At 40.6% G+C, this 6288-nt stretch overlaps 1 protein-coding gene across 2 annotated transcripts in view; it reads left to right on the top strand.

The window, feature by feature from the left end:
- The first annotated feature begins 2578 nt into the window (after positions 1 to 2578).
- The window catches only part of KCNK2 (potassium two pore domain channel subfamily K member 2), a 129703-nt gene continuing 125993 nt past the window's right edge, over positions 2579 to 6288 (top strand). Inside the window, exon 1 of one of the 2 annotated variants that reach the window (XM_040552673.1) lies at positions 2579 to 2722. The gene's annotated coding sequence lies outside the window, so the exon portion shown is untranslated. Of the gene's footprint in view, positions 2723 to 6135; positions 6229 to 6288 lie in introns of those variants that run through there. The other variant, XM_040552672.1, reaches the window with a different exon arrangement.

Raw genomic sequence — 6288 nt, 5'->3', positions numbered from 1 at the left:
ATATATACCTATATATAGGTATATAGGTATAACCTATATATATGTAACTATCTCTGGTTGCTCCAGTCTCTGATTTTATTTACCGCAATCCAATCCCCATATCGTGCTCTCCAAATCACCTCTTATCACCCCTCCAAGCTCCTCCTTCACCTCTACATTAACTTACCTCATGAATTCTTCCTCCCCCCCACTCCTGCCTTCCTTTGGTCACCAGAGCACGGGGGCAGCCATGAGACACCTCGTAGCCCCCTCTGCCCCTGTAGTGATGTTGCCACGGAGGAAGGATGCCCACAGCAGGGCACAGAGTTACTCCCAGGCCCCTGGCCTCTGACCAGGCCCCCGCTGTCAGTGCTGAGGTACCTCACAGGCACGGGGAGCCCGCTGGGGCCTGAGACCTGTGCAGCAGCTGCTGGCAGGCAGCAGGGCTCCGCCTGGCAACGTGGCCACCCAGGGAGGAGCCCTGTGGCCCTGGCCTCTTGCCTTTACCTCCCAGGGCACCTCCTGAAGACACGGTCCCCCTCACAATGCCCGTAGGGTGTTTTGACAGAGCTTTCAGCGTCTCCTATTTATAGCTCACCCGTCTTATTTTTAGTGCTGAGTATGGGTTTCTGCAGCAGGAAAGGTTGGCAGGGTGCATGCAGGGAGACTGAATGTTGGGTAAAGAGCGAGCGACCAAAATGTGTCAGCTCATCACATTAAATATTTAGAACTGCGGGGCCAGGGCTGCTGACAAACATCATGCTCTTGCAGGCAAGCCTCTGCGGATGGTCTGGGTGGAAGAGCTGAAACAACCAGATCAGCGATGTTTACAGGCTGAGCAGCCCGCTTGGAAATGTGCGTCCTGGCAGTGTTTCTCTGTGAAGGTGTTATAAAAAATACAATTTCAGAAGCTGTAATGCACTCCACACATTTGATGCTAAGGATGTGGTTGGATGGGCAAGGAGCCTGTAGGAAAGCAAATTTCTGTGTCATCAGAATGATACGCTACTACTTGGGATATGAATAATTGAAGCATACATGTCAGTCATCAAGTGCTTAGTTTTCAATATCCAGTCTTTAACATCTTAGAAAAAAACATTATTGCAGGAGTTCTTTTTTTTTTTTTTTTTTTTTGGAGAAAGTGCATTCACCCTGAAGGATATGTCCTCCCTTTCCTTGGTACGTTACATTTACATTGAACTTAACAAGAGCTGCATGTGCGTAATGAACCGATGGATAGCCCAGGGCACACACATTCCTCACCGGGGTCCATTATGTGCATTAGGTGACCAAAGGATAAATTAGATCATGTGAACACTACTTGGATATTTTCTGCAGTTCTTTAAAAAATGTACTTATTCAGATATCTGTTTCTCCTCCATTTCAGATTGTGTTATCTCCAAAAGAAAACTGTTGAGAAATTGTGCCACAGCTAAACTGAAACTGAAGAACCTGCAGTAGAAGAATTACAGGCCACAGTATCATGCAGAAAAGGTTCGAATACCATAGGCAGAGCAACTGCACAGGCTCATGTAATTTTGAATCAAACCCTTCAGAGGATTATTAGCAGGGATTAAATGTGGTGCTTTCAGAGCCCAGAATGTTTCTTACCATATCACCTAAAGGAATATTTAGTTAACTGCTTGTTATTGTATATGCTTACTCATTGTGCTCTAGCCACTGCAGATGAACATCTTTGTTCCAACTAGTATTAAACCTGCTGTAAGCAAGAGGTGAGGAATGACCCTGTGTATAGCATACTGATTGTTGGTGTTTTTTATGTATAGTTAAAGGGTTTTAAACATAATAGCATGCTCTGGAAAATAGTATAAACTGCAGAAGACAAGTTACAGCAGTGTCTTGCTATAAGTTTTAAGTAGAGAGTGTCACTGCTGTTCCAGAGTCATTGTGGTGACATCCGTTCCCTAAGGCTTTCTTGAGCCAAAGTGGCAGACAGGGCAAGAAGGTATACATAATAAGCAACAGCTGTACAGGAAGGAGCTTAAACTTCCAGCTTTAGACAATTGCATTTAATATTTCCAGCATCTTCAAAATAAATATGCGAGGTGGCAAGTGGAGGAGAAACTTCATCTCCCTAACAGTCTTCAGATTAAATCAGGCAACTAAACATTTTATCTGCTAGCTTCATGTCTTCTAGCAGATAACTAGAGGTGACAAATGCTGTGAAGGGCAAGCTATGTTTTAAATTTCACCTAGGCAGTTAATTTGCATGCAAATAACTGACTAGTCCTTTAATTATCCCATGGTTCTGTTGGTGATAGACAAGAGCTATAGCTCATATTCCCTCAGTTATGTTGGTGCAGCAAAAATAACAAGAAACTTAAAAAAAAGTATTTTTGTTACTGAAGTCAGCACTTGCATCTCTGAATTCACACAGGGAACAGATACGATAAGTAAGAAGATACCATTTATACACACTTGCTATTTGGGGTTGAACTGTGCTTAAGAGAAAGTTGCGTAGATCCTAAGTCTGCAATCAAGAAAAGTTGCTCTTAATGTGCTGATACTTTCAAAACCGGGACAAGGCTTTTATGTCTTTTTAAACAGCCACTTTTCTCCTATCAGTTGTTGTTTTGATTGAAGAAAAGGAAAAACGAAATGAACACCTCATGAAGAAGATATGGAGCTATTTTGAAGAGCTTCCTTTACAAATGCTCCTCTTGGGATTCAGTCTCTCACATAGCACAAATCCCTTGTCTGAACCATCCTTCTCTGTGAACAGGTAAGTTCTGAAGCTTTTATTGCCTTTTAATCTAATGGACAGGTTCCTAGCTTGTATTTAATTAACATATCTTATGCTGGCACTCTTGAAAAGGGGGAAAAAAAAAGTTTATTGGAAGCAAATTGTTAAAACAAAGAAATTGAGAAGGTTGAAGAATAACCAAGAGATAAAAGACATCAAACAAAAAATTGCTGGTTATCCTCATAAAGACAGAAAAAGCTGGCTTTGCTTTTTTTCTTTATAGGAAAGCTACCTTTGCTTTCCTCAGACTTAGTTGCTGTTTTTCATTCTGGCTGTGGTAAAGTTTTGCTTACAGTCCTAATCTTGTTCAACTCAGTAGCAAGATTTTCTGATGACCCTATTCTGCAGGAGTAAGGAAATGAAAATCTCAGTGCCTATGCAGAATCTAATTTGATATGTTTCTAAGCAATATTAGTCTCTTACCTGAAGAGAGAAGGAATTTCCTTCTTTCAAAGGAATTTGGTTATAGTTGTACTCAGAGTTTGGTTTTGCAAATGTCGCTTGAGATTAAGATTTATAAGATTTATTGAGATTTATAAAAATTCAGTGTTGTTGGACTTTTCAAGAGACACAGCAACTAAACAAACAATTGAATGATCTAGCAGCAGCAGGAGACCTGCTAATGCAAATACTTAGTGGAGTGACTCATAAAAACAAGCCAAAAGAAAAACATTAACCAGCTTGCCCTTCCTCTTTCCCTTTCTCCCTCCCTCCTTCACTTCTCTCCACCTCCTCTATCTTAAAAGCACAAACAGATTAACACCAGGGAATTTTTCCCTACTTCCATGCGGTACACCCCAAAAGACTGGTAAGGGAGGCAAAAGTGAGGTGCTATTTCATCTTAAAACCTAAACCAATCTATAGAAGTCTCCCTCTTGCCGAATCACTGCAGGGAAAGAGGTCTGAAGAGCTTCTACAGCTGCCTGACTACACTCTTTACTCACAGTCTTTGTGTACAGGGCTAGTCCAAACATGGCTGGCAATGCTGGAGTAAAACAAACATCAAGACTAAGACTGCAAATGTAAATGTGCTGCAAAAACTCTTCAGAGGTTTTAGAAGCATAAATATTTATAACATAAATAATTGGAGACTTCTAACCTTTGTCAATCTTAATGAACTTGTGGGATTTTCCTAGAAATTTGTGTTATCCTTTAGTCCTCTGCTTTCTTCCCACCTGTGTGTTTTTTAGTGGACATTATAAGCTGGGTGTACTGTGCTTGGATTTTCCTCTGCAGTTTTCTGTGGCTTTACTATGGTAAATTTTCTTTCCAGGAAGCTGCAGTCACATGAGTTTAACTAACAGACCTCTTACATTGTGAAGTGGTCGCAGTAGCAAAGGATCCAATTTGAATCAATATGACATTCAATCTATTAGGTGAAGGCTACTTGCAGTACAGGAAATTAAAAATATTATTGTCTGTGGTTGCCACAAACAGATTTATCACTGAGGAAGGAGTCCATTGTCTTAAGGGGCTCTCTACAGCACAAGTTTTACTACTCAAGAGAACAAACCAACTGCCAATGTTTAGACTACCCTGTGAACATTAGTGGAGATTAAGCACCTTGCAAATTCAAACACACCGTAAAGACTGCAGATTATTTTTTAAAGTCTTTTTTATTTGGTACAAACTACATACCATACAAAATCTGTATTCTCACTCATAACCAAAATAATCTGATTGGTACTTACAAATGTACTTACATCTGCTCGTTTACCTCCAGAGTACATCTTAATGGTGCAATTATAAATTACTCTTCTTGCTGAAATTTTAAAAGTAATGTCTATCCTTTGTGTTTCTCATCTAATATATAAATAGCCTGATTTGATTCTTGGAAACCTTTAATTTCTGGCTGCAATAAAATAGTAGAGGAACATGTTTCTAAAATACATGTTTCCAACCACTGGAAGGAAGTCTATCTTACTAATATCTTTATCATTAATTTGCAGTAATGATCCAGAAACTCAAACCAGCAGGAAGGATAAAAATATAGCAACAAGCCTTAAATAGCTTGTTGACAGAGAAGCTTTAGAAATAAATTTAGCCTCAGCTGCAGCTACAGTTACCATTTGCCACTCTCTTTTTCTATGGCATTGTACTCTGTGTTGTTTACTATTTCAGTGTGCGTCTGCACACTGTCCCTCGAACCTTCATAGGAAACTACATGGCTAAATGCAACCCCATAAGAAAAGGCAAGATTTGGGAGTTGGTGCAAGAAGTCTGTGCTTGACGCCCAGTTTCAGGGCACACCATCATTCTCAGACTTTGTAAACAGGGCTGGTGGATTCCGGTAGGTCCTGGAGTCATGAAGCTAATTAGGTATTACGGTTGTAAAGTACCTCAGCTTGGATGAACCCATCCACCAGCCATATGGAGTACTGCAGTAATTTAGTCTCTGCAGTGGCACTCAAGTAGAGGAGATTATTTCTAGGCCCTGTGATGAGGTTAGGCTTGGAGTGGGGGGCTTAACACCTTCACCTGGGCCTCTTATGAGTATCGCTTTTCTACGTTATTTGCAGAATATCCATCTGCACAGCTAAAGGAAGGATTAACACAGATTTAGTCTCTTTTAGAGAAAGGCAAGATCTAATACAGTTTTGCAGGTTGAGCTTTACCCTTTCCAAAAGGAAACCCAGGACTACAGGGTTCCAAGCCCTTCACGCTTAAACGAAAAGTGACTATGCTGATGGATATCTGTGGGATTTAATTCACAGTATTGAGGGCGATTCAGATTATTGCTATGATTTTTTAGTAATGTAGTTATTTCATTAACTTGTTTAAAAATAATTAGCAGAGTCTGTTTTATGAAATTTTCAAAAAAATCTCAACCTGGATGCAGATGAGTGATCCCTGTTGAAGTGAAGTTCAGGAATATCCACTGAAGTATTTAATTCTTATGACAATGGCACATTCCATGGCACTGCTATGTCATGTGTTACCTTGGCTGTAACATTATGTTGCTTAAATCACTATGAAGCCCTCTTCTCTGCATTGTGCAAGAGACCTGGTGATTGCTTCCCAGCAATGATGAAAATGAGTTATGAGCCTCTCTGCCTCTTCCTAAAATAACAGGGAATGAATTTCATGTGGGCAAACACTTGACTCATTCTTCTTGGAACTGATAGCTTACCACACAGGACTTGGAGGCTGCTCAGTGAACCAGTCATGGTTCACAGGAAGAAGAAGCCTCCAGAGGAGCTCAGACACTCAAAGAATAACATTCCTGGCCAAAAATAACCCTGAGCACTGAAAACAAATTGAAAAAAAATATTGGTTTACTTGTAAATCTGTTGCAGCAACATGTACCTCCAGACATATCTGAGAGATGAATGGTACATACGTCTTTGTCTCTTCACTCTTCTGTTTCCAAATAAAGCTTCTTCCCAACCAAGCCAATGCCATGCATGATATACATGGCTTATGATCATGGGTCACATGAGCTATGTCAGCTGCTGTTGGTGAAGACCCCAGTGCAAGATGTGAAGGTAAGAATGGCTGCCCTTGGACAATTGCAATGATACAGTGGTGACCTCACCTCCACAGAG

Source organism: Cygnus olor, chromosome 3 (assembly GCF_009769625.2).
Source record: "Cygnus olor isolate bCygOlo1 chromosome 3, bCygOlo1.pri.v2, whole genome shotgun sequence".
In the NCBI taxonomy this organism is placed as follows: domain Eukaryota; kingdom Metazoa; phylum Chordata; class Aves; order Anseriformes; family Anatidae; genus Cygnus; species Cygnus olor.
This window is presented reverse-complemented; position numbering and strand designations above follow the sequence as displayed.